Raw genomic sequence first — 16,563 nt, 5'->3', positions numbered from 1 at the left:
CTCTTTCTGCGAGGTATACTGGGCTCCACAAGGCACCTACCCTGACGCACTTAGCTTCTTTGAGTTGGTATGGCATTAGCCGCTGACACTTCTCCTGTCGGGAGAGTGTGGTGTTTGTGGCAACTGGCAGTGTCGTCTCTTTTACTTGCTACTGCATTGGGCTGGTTAACAAAACTGAGCTCCTGTGCACGGAGGCGGGGTGATATAGGAGGCGGCGCTATGCATCTTGGGAAGAAGGTCAAAGCTTTTGAGCCTGTTGGTGCTTCGGATCAAGATCCTACTCTACACCCTAATGTCTATCCTTGTGGAGCCCAGTGTACCTCGCAGAAAGAGTTTTAACAAAGGTAAGTTCTTACCATAAAACTCGTTTTCAATACCCACTTTGCGATTACTAGAGATGCTACCCACTGCTACAAAAGCCCTTAACACCTAAAAAAGAAAAAGGAAGCAGTTGTGTGGGTGCACTAAGAACCTCACCTTATTATGACGTTTGCACTATTTAAAACAATATAAATATTATACCATCCATTATGAAATATATTTAAAATAGTGAATAAAGAAAATTAAAATTGTGATATTAAAAATGTTCTCTATTAACAGACTGCTGTATTTATTGTGATCTTCTAATACAGTTCATGTAATATATAAAAATTTAAACTTGTCCTTCTGTCATTCTGTCCTTCTGTATTGTATTTCTATACAAATCCACAGTTTACAAGCGAAGATCGTGAAATTTTACATACAAGCGTATTAAAACATGGCGGAGGCAACTAAAACAATTTGAAATCCCTAGCACCCCTAGGGGGGCAGACAGCAGCACAGAGTATATCAGGAGACAGCATAACTCCGTAATTGCACAAGCAATGTACTCAAAAATTGGTACACATATGCCTTACAATCTGGCAACAAACACTGTGGGGAAGACACCCCTAGAACCCTTAGGGGTGGGGCAGCAGCACTGAGTATTTCAGAAGACAGCATAACTCTGGAATGCCTGCAGCAGTTTACACAAAACTTGGTACACATCTGACTTACAATCTTGGAACAAACTCTGTGGGGGTTAGACACCCCTAGCGGTGGGACAGCAGCACTGAGTATTTCAGGAGACAGCAAAACTATGAAAGGGCAGGAGCAATTTACACCAAACTTGGTACACATCTCACTTACAATCTGGGAGCAAACTCTGTGGGGGTTAGACACCCCTAGCGGTGGAACAGCGGCACAGAGTATTTAAGGAGACAGCATAATTCCAGAATGCCTACACCAATTTACAACGAACTAGGTACACATATGACTTACAAGCTGAGAACAAACACTGACACCCCTAGATGTGAGACAGCAGCACAGAGTTTTTCAGCAGACAGCATAACTCTGGAATGCCTGGACCAATTTACACCAAACTTGCGACACATATTACTTACACTCTGTGAACAAACACTTTGGGGGTAACACACCACTAGCACCCCAGAGGGGTGGGCCAGCAACACAGACTATATCAGGACATGCATGATATATCAGTGATGACAGGGCTGCATGTGACAGGGCCAGTGACATGATGTGAGGAGGGGACTGGAGGTAGCACGAACCCACACACTGAAAGTTATATAGTGGAAGTAGCATGGTCCCCCAGCAGCACAGAGTATATCAGGAGATACATAATGTGCTGTGCTATATAAAAAACTGTGGAGTGTTTGGGGGAGGAGGATCTATCTAGGTACTTATCTAATATATAAAAGCAAAAAATTGTGCTTCTGCCCTTCTGTCTTTTTATACAAATCCACAGTTTACAAGCGAAGATTGGGAAATTTTACATACAAGCGTATTGTTATTTATACTGTGTTTAATATTTAAATTAATTATTGTAAACAAACATTTTTAAAATCCCAGGCAACGCCGGGTACTCCAGCTAGTATGTAATAAATGTTAAAAAAATAATAATAATAATAATAATTATGTCTACTTATGTACTTTGTCTCTGATGCTAAATATCAAAAAAGTAGTAACTGCATATCTGCAGAGACCATGGCCAATATTTACTGAAAAATCGAGTTTGTCCGATTTGTGTTTTTTTTTCTAAGACCCAACACGGGAATTTACTAAGCACCAATCTCGGCAGTGTTTGGACTATTCGTAATGGTTTGATTTTCAAAGTTCAGAAATACGAATGAATAGACCATTGGTCAAACGCGGCTGTTATTTCATACAACACGGGTATTCACTATTCATTCGTATTTGGGTGTTAGTCTCTGAGTGCTCAATTGCGGTCGTATTTTTTTGCGATTCGTTAAAAAAATAGACCTGCTTTTTTCAGCCATGTTTACATGTGTTGCAACTCAAAAATCAATCACACCTGAATACGGATGCCTATAAAAGGATATTAGGCCCAATTCAATCCACCTCCACTCAGAAATGGCATCAGGACTGTGGACCAGTGATATTTTGTGTGCTGTGGGATTCAGACTCAGACATCAGCCTGTAAGTAACCAGGGCCAACAAACTGAACATGGTCAGCAGGTTGTACAGGTTCCGCGGAGGCTGCGCAGGCCTCGTTTTTTTTAAGGGGGCGTTTAAACTTGAACGCATTGTCCGATGATACGGTCATACAGATGTTCTGTCTAAATCGTAATAACATTTTCCGTCTGTATGACCTTGTCAAACTGGGCCTAGACCCTGAGACAGCACGCTCTCGCTCTGTCTCAGGCCTGCACAAACTCCTGACTGTTGCACTTTATGGCTACTGGCAGCTTTCAGGCTGTGCCTGGGGATGTCATAGGAATCTCACAGCCCTCATTTTCGAGAATATTAACACAGGTGATGTATACCTAACTACCTCTTTTTTTTTTTTTTTTTTTCTCGGTGGCCAGTTCTGTCCTAAAATCTCATGTTTATTGTTCTTTCAAATATACACACAGGTGTTGGCTGTTGTGCAGCCCCACATCGATGCCTCAATCTGCTTCCCTACCCAGGAGTCTCAGTGGCATGTCGTCAGGGTAGATTTCTATGAGCTGGCTGGCATGCCCAATGTGCTTGGAGCCATAGATTGCACACACATTCAGCTGAGACCACCTAGGGGCAGGCAGCACATCTATACTAATCGACATCTAGAGCACTCCACAAATGTGCAGGTGGTTTGTGATGCAAATCTCAAAATAATGAATGTTGTTGCTGGTTACCCTGGGGGCTGCCATGACTCCTTCATCCTCAGTCAGTCATCCCTCTTTGATAAGTTTGAGGACGGACAAATGCCAGATGGATGGCTGCTGGGTATGTAATTTGAGATGTGTAGGGCTGCGTATACTTTGTCCAAATACAGGGGCATATGTATTAACCTGTAGAAGGCATAAGGAAGTGTGAAACCAGTGATATGTGCAAGGTGATAAAGGCACCAGCCAATCCGCTCCTATATGTAAATGAACATTTAGGATCAGATTGTCCGCTGCCTTTATTACCTTGCACATATCACTGGTTTAACACTTCCTTATGCCTTCTACAGGTTAATACATATGCCCCACAGTGTGTTACTTATGTGTTGCTGTATCTTAACATGAATGACGTTACTATATCTGTCTTTTAGGTGATGGAGGATATGGCTGTTTCTCTTGGCTTCTAACTCCATTGTCCCGACCTGATACCCCTGCTGAACAAAATTACAATCATGCACATAAGTCCACGCGGAATGTGATAGAAAGATGTTTTGGTGTGCTGAAATCTAGGTTTCGGTGTCTGGATAAGTCTGGTGGCCTTTTGTTGTATAGTCCCTCCACGGTGACTCAAATTGTGTTCTGCTGCTGCTTTCTTCATAACATGTGTTTGCAACAACATCTGCCACATGTTGAGGAGGAGGATGAAGAAAGCAGCCAGCAAGCAGAGGAATTAGAGACATCTGGTGATACTTGGAGTACAGATGTAGGGAGGCAGGTTAGGCAAGAGCTCATCACTCGCTATTTCTAAGGTAAGTTTGGTTTGCTTATTTCATTTGTTGTGTAATCATAAATAGATGTTGGTCCATTTTTTATTTAAACACCATTACTCAGAATGTGTCTGTCTCCTTGAGACATACAAACATACCCTCGCTTTATGCAAAACAAATGTCGCATGGGTATTGTGTTTATTTTAAAACTCAAAACAACAGATTATGAGTGGCATGCATTAAGTCTGGATAAGTGTTCGTAAACTTGCACTGCTAATTTATTACAAGCACACATAATCCATTTAGTCTTTTACTTTATGATTGTGTGTTACGTCCTAATGCACAGGTTTTCAAACTCGGCCCTCAGGACCCCACACAGTGCATGTTTTGCACGTAACCCAGTAGAAGCACAGGTGTATGAATTACTCACAGACACTTTTTAAAAGGTTCACAGGTGGAGCTAATTATGTCACTTGTGAATCTGTGATTAGACCTGCAAAACATGCACTGTGTGGGTTCCTGAGGGCCGAGTTTGAGAACCTGTCTTTTAAATAAACACTCCTCAACATATAATATGTTAGCCTTGAGGAATACATGTGTCCCTATGTGTGATGCTCCTTCGTATTTAAGGGCAACAAACTTACTATCTTAAAAAATGATTTATTTCGTAATGTTTGCTGCAGTAAACTTGCTGATTTGTCAGTAAAAACACAGTTTGCCACATATATACATCATTATACACATTATTAGTTTTTTGGTTAAAAATTACATATTTTTTGGTTTTTGCATCATGTGTAACAACATTATTACTCATTTTTAACACACACAAACATGGCCCAACAATAATGACATTCAGTTTGGCACTGAAATATCTGAATTCATTGACAACATATTAAAAGCTTTTTAGGCAACTAAATTGTGTTAATCTTGTAATGTTGTACAGAGAAGAAATGTAAAAGAGTTAACAATCACATTGTAATTTGTATTGGCTGCAGGATAGGAGAATGATTGGAATCTAGAAAGAGTAATTATTAGAAAAAAATCAAGTGGTCTGGTTACTTCCTGCTAAACATATGGTGGCTGCCTGGCAATGATTGTGTGTGCAGGATAGGAGAATGATTGGAATCTAGAAAGAGTAATGATTAGAAAAAAATCAAGTGGTCTGGTTACTTCCTGCTAACATGTATGTATAGCTCTAACAACATTACCCTCCTCCAAAAAAAATCAAAGATGTTAAAGAATAAATGTGCGTACACATTTCATGTTGTTGTTTGTACCACTTATAATTAATTATGTTGTATAAATTGTCAAGGAGCTAAGTGTTATATATATTTTGGCAAACATACAATTACTAACTATTTTTATTAACTTATCAGAAATGTATAAATTAATTTTTGGTTGTTATTTTTTTTTGGGTGCCTGCTTGTCCCGCCCTTTGCCTTTAGCAATGTCATGTTGTCGTGCTCTGGTGGAGCGTCTTGTTGGTGATGAGACTGGTGTGATATTTGGAGTAGTCGTACCAGAACTGCTGCTTATTTGCTGTTAGTGCATGGATCTGAGTGTTTCATTCGGGTTAGTGAGGGTGGCATTGAGTTCACGTGTAGCAGCATTTTGATTGTCTACAATTTGGAATAAACTTTCATTTATCTTTTGATTGTTTTGAAAAATGTTCATATAACTTTGCTGTTGTCTGTGCTGTTCTTCCATTAGTCTGTGCTGTTCTTCCATTATGCGCTGTAAGTTGGCCATGACCCGTGTAATGTCTGTACGCATGAGTTCCATGGTATTGCCAATTCTCGAGGTTTGTTCATTTTGTCTACTCATATTTCTGGTTATTCTTCTGAGGTGACATGGTAGGCTTGCAAACATTTGTGTCTGCCTACGCAGGCAATCTTCATTAGTGGCCTTCTGTCTAGCCCAAATGGTCCAAAATACCTGATCAGGGCCTTGTGTTACTGGTGTTGTTGGGCTGTGTTGTGGTGGTGGTGTGCTTTGCTGTGGTGGTGTACTCACAGGTGCTGGGGGGCTGATTCCTTGGATTAATGGCTGCATTTCTAAGATTATTGTCTCATCCATGTCACTGTGTTGCTGTTGTTGCGGAGGGATGCTGTTTCCAGGACTAGAAGCTGAAATGTTGTAAAAATATCCGTTAGCTATCCATATGTTTGATAAATGAAAACAAATCACTACACATGGAACACATGTCATTCACTGTTGCTTTCAGATATTCTGCCTAGCAACATCATCACTGTGAACTGAAATACATACATATGCCTGTTTGTGGCAAATGTGTCTGGTTACTTCATTGTGAAAGCAAACACTTTAGTTTTATTGTAGATCAGACATACTCCACCATAAAAACACATTGTAATCCATAATGTGTTACCTTATAGCTTTTCTAAAACAAACATAGTAATGTTTTTATATGTAGTTGGCAATGTGAGATCAAACACACATGCGCAAATTTGTTAAACCACCAAACTATTCTAAAAAAATAAACATGAGTTTCTGTTGCAGCTTCTTACACACAATGTGCTACTGTATGGCTCAAGTGGACATACATATCTTTACTGGATGTGGACAAGTCCATTTTGCTTGGATTCCATTTCATGTTTTACTTACTTTGGTAAGTATATAAGATTTTGATGTGCTTTGACTTAATGCGGTTAAGAAAAAGTTTGATTACGGTCTGAAATTGTTTACATTTATTTCAGTTTGATACTCACAATCAAGATGAGGGGAGTGTGGTTGACGTCTTGGAGGTGTGTCCAAAATTTGGAGTGGGGGGACCGAACATACTGTGGATATTCTTCGTGGCGGGGTAGCCTGCTGTAGTTGGCCCTGGACATCAGACCTTGCTTTCTTTGCTGCCACAGGTTTTTTTGTGGTGGTGTCTTACAGAAGTCCCACTTCTGCTGCTCCAGACTTCTTTTGATGGACCTATTATTGAAAGAGAATTTTGTTATGGCCATTCCTTTACAAACATACCCTATACTACAATGGACACTTTACCTGCTTCCGCAGCAGCATCATCATCATCAGATGTGATGGGAGTTACCGTAGGACGAGTAGTACAGTTTTTTTCTAACACTGTAAAAATATAATAAAAAAACATGGATTCATGCTATTGTTGATACATCCACCCATTATGTTTATAAACATTTATTCTTAAATAAATGCTTGCTTTATTTTTAACAAAAACATAAGGTCCGGAAACCAAAAAACAACTACATAAAACAAGAAACATTGTCCAATAGCCATATGCACTATGGAAAGTGCAACACAGGAAAACATGTACAGGACACTGACATAGGACACAAGTAAAAATACATACATTAACAACCAAAAACACACACATCTACATTTTGTAATGAAAGAAAAAATATTACAGATGCAATATATAAATTGCTCTGTGATGTGGCACTCCAAACACACATTACCACTATATGAGCCAAACAAAAACAAAACACAAATTTAAAAATTACACTGCAGTGTTGTGTCAGGGTACAAATACAAACTCAAAATGAACAAACAAATAGTGGATTTATCAAACAATATATTACATTCAGTAATAATGACATTACACATGTAAGTGGTTCCCAAACCACTTTCCACACTCCAGCCTCTAACATGACAACCACTGTTTTAGAAACATTGACATTGGATAAACTAAATATAAAACATAGTCCAAATTCAATAATGAAAAATGTCCAAAAGGACAACATTATTGCTGGACAATTCAATGACACACCAAGTCCAAACTACACATGGAAAATATACTGGGGGAAAAAACATGACCTACAATAAAGTAAGATGTTACATTGGCTTTTGTAAAAAACATTACCAAAAACAAGGTATTTGCTGACACACACTTGAAGATGGGAGTAATATGCAACGTCACATGACACACATTTGAAAAAAAATAAAAAAATAAAAATGTCATAGAATGTTAATGCAAATACACATGCTTACCATTCTTCCTGGGCCTATCTGAATCCCAGACATGGGTTGCAGAGACTACTTCAGGAGGTATTACACTCCGCGTGGGCTCCTCATACTCCAGATATCTTGCAATATAGGGCTGGCCACCACCGTTTTTTTCGAGCCGACTTCGCCTCCTTGGCCATTTTGGACTTGACACGTCGCATTATGTCATAGTACCGCTTGCGGCACGTGTCCTCCGTCCGCTTGACCACCCCCTCACTATTGACAGCAGCAACAACTTTCGCCCACAACACCGTCTTCTTCCGTGTTGGCACCTTGGCGGACTCAGGCCCAAATAGCTGCCGCTGATACTTCATCAGCTCCCGCACCAATGCCACATTTTCTGCATAACTAAACTTGACATTCCGCCCAGTCTTAGTGGCGGTGCGTGGCTGCGGAGCACTCTGACTGTCACTATCACTGTCAGTTGAGGCTGCTGCAGCAACCTCACCCACCTCCTCCACCTCACTAACCTCACTCACACTCACCTCCTCCACCTGACCGACCTCCTCCCCCTCACTCACACCCTCCACCTCACCCACCTGTGAGTCACACATAATTGTGTGTCTAAACACTTAACACTGAAAAATCAAAAGACAAACAACACACTCCTCCACTGCATAAATCACACACACACACACACACACACACACACACACACACACACACACACACACACACTGACAAGGGACTATAAATAAAAAAAACTTGGACCAAAAATGAGACAAAACCACAAAAAACAAGACAATGACAAGACTACTTTCAAACACAATACTACACTCAGAAATCGCCCACAAAACTCCTCACCAAACCAACTACTCACCAACCTCCACAGCACAACCTCCCTCCTCACCACTAACTAAACCCACGAGGTGCGGATGGTTTGGGGCGTATTTATATGGTTGCGCACAGACACTCCTACCATCTGAAACACAACCAATCACGAACGGGGATGAAAAACGAAACTAAAAGTGAAAATACGGCCGCGGGGAAAAAAAACCCTGCCGCGTTTAACTTAGGAAAAAAAACAGCAAAAAAAAAACAAACATGTACGCAAACGACAATGACGGCCGTAAATGTGCCAAAAAAAAACAACTGGCATCGACATCGGAAAACACGAAAACCATAAAGTCGACTGCTTCGTAACTTGGCGTATATAGGGGGTCATTCCGAGTTGTTCGCTCGCAAGCGGATTTTAGCAGATTTGCTCATGCTAAGCCGCCGCCTACTGGGAGTGAATCTTAGCATCTTAAAATTGCGAACGATGTGTTCGCAATATTGCGATTACACACCTCGTAGCAGTTTCTGAGTAGCTCCACACTTACTCGGCATCTGCGATCAGTTCACTGCTTGTCGTTCCTGGTTTGACGTCACAAACACACCCAGCGTTCGCACAGACACTCCCCCATTTCTCCGGCCACTCCTGCGTTTTTCCCAGAAACGGTAGCGTTTTTTCCCACACGCCCATAAAACGGCCTGTTTCCGCCCAGAAACACCCACTTCCTGTCAATCACATTACGATCGCCTGAACGATGAAAATGCCGTGAGTAAAATTCCTAACTTCATAGCAAATTTACTTGGCGCAGTCGCAGTGCGGACATTGCGCATGCGCATTAAGCGGAAAATCGCTGCGATGCGAAGATTTTTACCGAGCGAACAACTCGGAATGACCCCCATAGTTTCAAAAAGTTGCATGAAAATGCACCCTATGCAAGACGAGTTTAAACACTACACAAACCGACACAAACACGAATATTATTAAATATTGCCCCATGATTTAACTTCACACCAAGAGATACATTGTTGCTCAAGATTCTATTTCCTGTGTCAGTGACCCTTCTAATTTTCCCAGCTGGTTGTAAATTTCTTTGTTATCTAAAGTGTCTGCACACTCTCAGTAGGTTGGTAATATTGTCACTTTGCTGTGACTTTCTATATGTTTATCAGTGCCTACACATCCACTACTAATACTATTATATGACACCATATAGATATCTCTTTATCTTTCCCATTCTAGAGGCCGGATTCAAATGTACCCTCCCCCCTCCCGGCCGTGATCGCGCCCACCGGAGGTATTCTAATGTTACTGCCGACGGGCGCCACAAGATAATTTCAGCTAGCTACCCCTGGAGGTAGCGAGCTGAAATGCGTGTAAGGCGACCCGTTTGGGCACCCAAACGGGTCTTTTCAAATCGCACCCATTAATTTAGTTGGGTTTAGGTGCTTTGCACGCCTAAACCTGACTGTACTGGGCGCGATAGGGGCAATAACGGGGGACATTTGAATATCGCCCCTCCGTCTCTCATCACTTTAGATGGGAGATATGCGGCATGTTAAGATTTGAATCCGGCCCTAAGAGTGGTATATAGTAACCAATATCTCTATTGTCATGTTGAATAAACCTGAATGGTCTGCACTGGCTATTTTATGTAGATATATTCACAGAGATGATCTTTTATGCTATATTAAATTGCACAGACACAATATTTAAAGCCAAATAATACAACAAATGTTATTCACTTTGTATTCGACTGTGCTGCTGTCCAGCGAGTCCTCGTGTTACATCATACACTGTGTATCTTCAATGTAATATGTATAATTATAATTTCAATCTATATTCATACAAATATTAGGGTGTTCATGTACCTTATTTTCTACATGTACTGTACATTAACAGTGTGTGTCCTTTAGTATTCTAGATGCAGCAGTAGTAACAGGTGTTAATGGCTTGGCGTGGGCCTGCTGCCTATGGGGGTCATTCCGAGTTGATCGTAGCTGTGCTAAATTTAGCACAGCTACGATCATGAACTTAGACATGTGGGGGGACGCCCAGCACAGGGCTAGTCCACCCCGCATGTCAGTGCCGGCCCCCCCGCACAAATACAAAAGCATCGCACAGCGGCTATGCTCTTGTATTTGTGGAGTTACTCCCGGCCAGCGCAGCTCCTGCGGCTGGCCGGGAGTTGCGTGTTGCTGCCGCTGGCCGCAGCGGCTGTGTGAGACGTCACGCAGCCGCCACGCCACCCCAACGGTCCGGCCACGCCTGCATTGGCCAGACCGCACCTACTAAACGGCGGCTTAACGCCGCCGTTCAGCCCCCTCCCGCCCAGCGACCACCTCTGTCTCAGAGGCGATCGCTAAGCAGCGTCGACTGCCATGCGCCCATGCGCAGTTCCGACCCGATCGCTGCGACAAACTGCAGCGAGCGATCGGGTCGGAAATGAACCCCTATGTCTTTTTAACACCGCTGAAACTGTGTGTAACTAATCGCAGCCAAACCACTTCATACAGCTCACTGTCACTCCTACACTTAAGGTCCATACACACGGAGAAGAGATTTTGTCTATGAGATATTTTGACTGAGCGTTTTCCCTTGAACTGGCTGTACGAGAGTTTGACTAACTTTACCAGCGTTTTTGGCTAACTCATTTAAGCAAGGGGATGCTTTTTCTTTTCCAGCGACCTAGCCAAAATTGACTTGTCTGCACAGTCTATTTCTGCAGCGGGGTACACTGGTATTCCACAGGGAATAACATCAGGGTGTAGAGTTGGATCTTGATCCGAGGCACCAACAGGCTAAAGCTTTGACTGTTCCCAAGATGCACTGCACCGCCTCCTCTATCCCCGCCTCCAGGCACTGGAGCTCAGTTTGTCAGTTGGTGCCTGCAGTGCAGGCAGATAACAGGGAGGGCGCAGCCCTGAAAAGAGCTTTCAAGTGAAGAAAGAAGACTTCAGAGCAGCAGCATAGGCACTTAAAAGTGCTATGTGTCATTCTGACACATCATGCTGCGGCTCCCTCACCTCCCAGTGGCACTGTACACTCCCACGACCTGGTTGCCGGGTAACTACAGCGGAGGCTCCGGTTCTCTCATAAGGGCACACACCAGTGGTGTAACTAGGGGGCCGCAGTCACTGCGGTCGCTTGGAGGCGGGCAGGGCTGCGGTGGCGCCGCTGCCGCCACTGATTGAGGCTGTTTTGGGAAGGAGGACACGGAGGGTACAGTGCGGGCCTCTCCTGTGTGTCCCTCCTGGATCTCCGGCGGCAGCGGCGTGTCTGTTAAATGAAGTGCCTGTTCATAAACTCTGATTGGCTCACGAACCGGCACTTCATTTGACAGACACGCTGCCGGAGGGACACACAGGAGAGGCGCGCGCTGTGCCCTCCATGTCCTTCTTCCCAAAACACACAGCAGCGGGGGAGCCCAGGGGGGAAGGGGGAGGGGGGAGCATATTTGGCACTGGGGGGGGGGGGGGTGGCATATTTGGCACTGGGGGAGCATATTTGGCACTGGGGGGGGGGGGGGGGGGGTGCATATTTGGCACTGGGTGTATATGTGTACCTGGCACTGGGGAGGCATATTTGGCACTGGGGATATATGTGTACCTGGCACTGGGGAGGGGGGGCATATTTGACACTGGGGGTATATGTGTACTTGGCACTGGGAAGAAGGCATATTTGGCACTGGGGGTATTTGTGTACCTGGCATTGGGGGGGGGCATATTTGGCACTGGTGGCATGTGTGTAGCTGGCACTTGGGGGGGCATATGGGGCACTGGGGGCATATGTGTACCTGGCACTGTGGGGGAATATCTGGCACTGGGGGCATATGTGGCACTGGGAGCACAGCCCTAGCAACAAGCATTACCCCCTGGTTACAAGCACAACACCCAGCTCATGAAATCCCTGGCAACAAGCATTACCCCCTAGCAACGAGCTTGACACCCAGTGCATGAAACCCCTGGCAACAAGCTTGAAACCCAGCACATGATACCTCTGGCAACAAGCATAACACCTACTGCATGAAACCCCTGGCAACGAGCATGACACCCTGAGCATGAAAACCTCTGGCACGTGCATGGAACCAAGAGCATGAAACCCCTGGCTACGAGCAGGTAATTTAAAAGTAATTAAAAGCCTTACTGTAGGACTTACTGTGTAATGGGCATTGCGGTGTGTGGCATAATGTATCACGGACATTGCGGTGTGTGTCATAATGTGTCACAGGCATTACGGTGTGTGGCATACTATATCACGGGCATTGTGGTATAATGTCTCAGGGGCATTGCAGGGTGTGGCATAATGTATAACGGGCATTGCGGTGTGTGGCATAGGGTATAACGGGCATTGCGGTATGTGTCACAGGCATCACGGTGTGTGGTATACTATATCACGGGCATTGTGGTATGTGGTATAATGTCTCAGGGTCATTGCAGTGTGTTGCATAATGTATCATGGACATTGCGGTGTGTGTCATAATGTGTCACAGGCATTGTATGTGCTATAATGTGTCAGGGGCATTGCAGTGTGTAGCATAATGTATAACGGGCATTGCGATGCATGCCATAATGTGTCACAGGCATTACGGAGTGGCATAATGTGTCGGGGACATTATGGTGTGTGGCATATTGTGTCATGGGCATTATTGTGTGTGGCATAATGTCTAAGGGCCAATGCAGTATGTGGCATAATGTATACTGGGCATTACTATAAGGAGGAAAAATTACAAATAATCTAAGGGGCATGAATCAGGATTATTTTTTTTTCCTGTGGTGGCCAACGTCTGGGCGTGCAGTTTGCAAAACTGGGGTATAAGGTAGTCTTTTCCTGCAATGCCATGCCCCCTTATGCAAAGCCACACTCATTTCAGCAAGGCCACACCCCATTTTTGCAGCGGCGCGCGCAGATTCATCACTTTACTAGTGGCGAAAAATTTGTAGTTACGCCACTGGCACACACACACCAACGCTGCTCTCCGGGATCGCGTGGCCTCTGAAAGTAGGAGGTAAGAAGATCCCCCAGGCAGGACCCGCTGCAAACCGCGATCCGGCGCGGTCCTTGGGAGGCAGACCGCACGCGCTGGCCTGGACCAGTGGCGGAACTAGCGAGCGGTGGGCCCAGGTGCGACAAAATGCTTTGGGCTTCCCCCTCATCCCATCCAAGTCCACCCCCTCATCCCATCCAAGTCCACCCCCTCACATTACGGCAGACAGCGGTCCCTTTTTACACATTACGGCAGAAAGAGCTACCCTTTTTACACATAACGGCAGACAGCGTCCCCTTTTTTACACATTAAGGCAGACAACGTCCTCTTTTTACACATTATGGCAGACAGCATCCCCCTTTTTACACATTACGGCAGACAGCGTCCCCCTTTTTACACATTACGGCAGACAGCGCCCCCCTTTTTACACATTACGGCAGACAGCGCCCCCCTTTTTACATATTAAGGCAGACTGCAACCCCTTTTTTACACATTAAGCCAGACAGCGTCCCCTTTTTACACACTACGGCAGACAGCGTCCCCCTTTTTACACATAACGGCAGACAGCGTGCCGTTTTTACACATTACGCCAGACAGCGTCCCCTTTTTACACATAACGGCAGACAGCATCCCCTTTTTACACATTACGGCAGACATCGTCCCCCATTTTACACCTTACGGCAGACAGCGCCTCCCTTATTACACATAACAGCAGACAGCGTCCCCTTTTTTACACATTAAGGCAGACAGAGTCCCATTTTTTACACATTAAGGCAGACAGCGTCCCCTTTTCACACATTACGGCAGACAGCATCCCCCGATTTTACATATTACGGCAGACAGCGTCCCCCTTTTTACATATTATGGCAGACAGCATCCCCCTTTTTACACATAATGGCAGACAGCGTCCCCTTTTTTACACATTAAGGCAGACAGCGTCCCCTTTTTACACATTACAGCAGACAGCGTCCCCCTTTTTACACATTACGGTAGACAGCGTCCCCCTTTTTACATATTACGGCAGACAGCGCCCCCCTTTTTACACATAACGGCAGACAGCGTCCCCTTTTTTACACATTAAGGCAGACAGCGTCCCCTTTTTACACATTACAGCGTCCCCCTTTTTACACATTACGGTAGACAGCGTCCCCCTTTTTACATATTACGGCAGACAGCGTCCTCCTTTTTACACATTACGGCAGACAGCGCCCCCCTTTTTACACATAACGGCAGACAGCGTCCCCTTTTTTACACATTAAGGCAGACAGCGTCCCCTTTTTTACATATTACGACAGACAGCATCCCCTTTTTTACACATTACGGCAGACAGCGTCCCCCTTCTTACACATAACGGCAGACAGCGTCCCCTTTTTTACACATTAAGGCAGACGGCGTCCCCTTTTTACACATTACAGCAGACAGCGTCCCCCTTTTTACACATTACGGTAGACAGCGTCCCCCTTTTTACACATTATGGCAGACAGCGTCCTCCTTTTTACACATTATGGCAGACAGCGCCCCCTTTTTACACATTTAGGCAGACAGCGTCCCCTTTTTTACACATTTAGGCAGACAGCGTCCCCTTTTTACACATTACGGCAGACAGCGTCCCCCTTTTTACACATTAAGGCAGACAGAATAAAAAGAAATAAAGAAAAAAAGAATTATATTTACTGTCTCCGCTGGCAGTCAGGCTCCTCGGTGCAGCTTCTTCTGGCAGAGATCCCGGGCAGGGGAAAAGGAGGAGGGAGGTGGAGGAGGGAGCCGCAGCAGCGCTGTGTAATTGGTGGAGGCGCTGCTGCTGCTGTCCCTCTCCTTCACCATAGGCTGTCCGCCGCTGTGAATGCTGGGATGCGCTTCACAGCAGCGGAGGACAGCCTATGGTGAAGGAGAGAGACAGCAGCAGCAGCACCTCCACCAATTACACCGCACTGCTGCAGCTCCCTCCTCCACCTCCTCCTCCTCCGTAGCCGCTGCGCTCCTCTCCTCGGCGGGCAGCTGTGTGCTGCGGGTGGTGGTGGCCCGCAACACACAGCGGCATGTAATATGTCAATTTGACTCATTACATGCCGCGCTGCTTTGGGCCCCTTGACAGTGGCGGGCCCCAATGCAAGGCCTGGACACTGGCCGTGCAGGGACCCCACTAGACCACCAGAGCATGAGCACAGGTCGGATTTTTGCATAAATCCATTTCTTTAAGGCCCGCAGTACTGGTGGTGAAGTCCAGCAAGGGGATTTGGCTGACCTGTAGCCCTTCCCCCAGCCCCAGGGCGCCATTTACTGCTAATGTTCCCGCCCTGGAGCTGCATCTCTCTCTCTCTCCCTGTCAGCGTTTGGGCGCCATTACACACATGCTGCGCTGATCTGGGACTGCTGGGTAATGCCTCCTCTGTAAAGCCAGAAGCATCATCAGCGCTGTGCATTTATAGGACACTTAAGTATTCTACATGTCTTTAGACAGTGTTAGTTAAGAACAAGTGCACTTTGTCAGGGTTATTTAGTACAAGTACCCTGTGATATACATCCAGTTCCAGTGCAGTTTCATTGTTATCTGCATTGTACGTGACTGTGTGTGTGTGCCCATATATATATTTATATATGTTAGGTGTGTGTGTGTATATATATATATATATATATATATATATATATATATATAATATGTGTGTGTGTGTATACATGCACCCAACTATGGAGGTCATTCCGAGTTGTTCGCTCGTTGCCGATTTTTGCAACGGAGCGATTAAGGCGAAAATGCACATGCACATGGTACGCAGTACGCATGCGCTAAGTATTTTAGCTCAAAACTTAGTACATTTACTCATGGCCGAACGAAGAATTTCCATTGTTGAAGTGATCGGAGTGTGATTGACAGGAAGTGGGTGTTTCTGGGCGGAAACTGGACGTTTT

The sequence above is a fragment of the Pseudophryne corroboree genome, chromosome 4, assembly GCF_028390025.1.
Source record: "Pseudophryne corroboree isolate aPseCor3 chromosome 4, aPseCor3.hap2, whole genome shotgun sequence".
Classification (NCBI taxonomy): Eukaryota; Metazoa; Chordata; class Amphibia; order Anura; family Myobatrachidae; genus Pseudophryne; species Pseudophryne corroboree.
Note: the sequence above shows the minus strand (reverse complement) of the source record.